Below are 1,321 nucleotides of genomic sequence, written 5' to 3' on the forward strand. Positions count from 1 at the left end.
TAGATTAGGGTACCTTTGATACAGGTAGCACCAGCAGGCTGCGCCACTAGGGCGCATGTCGGGTCTCGATGCGTAGCCACCTCCACGTGGTGAGACCTGGTAATTGGTATCGTTTTCCAAAGAATAGTTTTTGGGAATCGATACCAAGCTAAGAGCTGCGCACAAAGTTTAGGATATTTTCTACCTCTTGTAAATTTTCAATGTTCCCTTTGAAATTTGAAAATAGAGAGTGGGCAATATCTGTTTAAATGATATTTAAATGAAGAGGGATTAAGGTAAGTAAGGGGAGGATTTGCAAGTAAGGGGGGGTAAGTACAAGGTAAGTATGAGGTAAGTAAAATTATTAAAATTTACTGCAAAGTAGAAAAAGTATTGTCTAGAGAATTGTTGGAGATGATGTAAAATCATGGACGATCGAGAATTGATATACTGGAGGACCGGGGTTCGATTCCCGTCCATAGTTTTGATAATTCTTTTAAATATATTTTTTGTTTTGTTTTTATTTTTCGCTTATGAAAACATTGTAAATAAACAATTATAAATAAAGTTTCTTAATAAAAAAATGTATTCTTTACGCTTCCTTATGCTAGTTTATATTTGTTACAAAATAATAATATTATGTAAGAAAAATACTTTTCTGTAGCAATCTTGTTTACTACAGGAAATACAAAACCTATCGCTCATGTAAGTATTAATTATTAAATTAAACATCCTATAAGAATGTTGCCTATAAGAATAATTCCAACTTTACTGTGCAGTTATAAATTTTCATGAATTAATTACAAAAACTTGGCAATTTATTAATTTTTTACTGTCGAATTGATTTCTAGTATCCAGTTCGAATACAAATTTTACCGCCTGGGATCAGCGCCACCTATGACTTTGGAATAGTTTCGCAAATAGTTTACTAACTCTGGTTACGTACACTTAATATATTTTAATTTATTTTAATAAATAAAATCATAAAGTTTTCTACATTCTTTAATAAATTCAGCCGAAACAGCAGTTTTAATTAGACAAACAGCATTCATTTCTTTACCTGGCAGACGACAAATATGCAAACGTACGCCTTTACAACGCAATAATAAAGTTTCATAAATTAACCACAGAAATTGAGCGAATTATTAATTTTTCTCCAAATGAACAGGAGAGTGCATGGAAAATGAGAAAATATTGCAAACAAACGTCGGAAGCATTGTTGTGTCCATGCAGGTGTGCCTGCATCACAAAAAGAAGGTATTTGTATTAACATAACCTTATAACATAACATAACTCAGTTGTAAACACATGGTGTAAGATATAAAGCATTGCTTTTCCATCT

The sequence above is a fragment of the Eufriesea mexicana genome, unplaced genomic scaffold, assembly GCF_001483705.2.
Source record: "Eufriesea mexicana isolate 0111107269 unplaced genomic scaffold, ASM148370v2 scaffold7569, whole genome shotgun sequence".
NCBI lineage: Eukaryota > Metazoa > Arthropoda > Insecta > Hymenoptera > Apidae > Eufriesea > Eufriesea mexicana.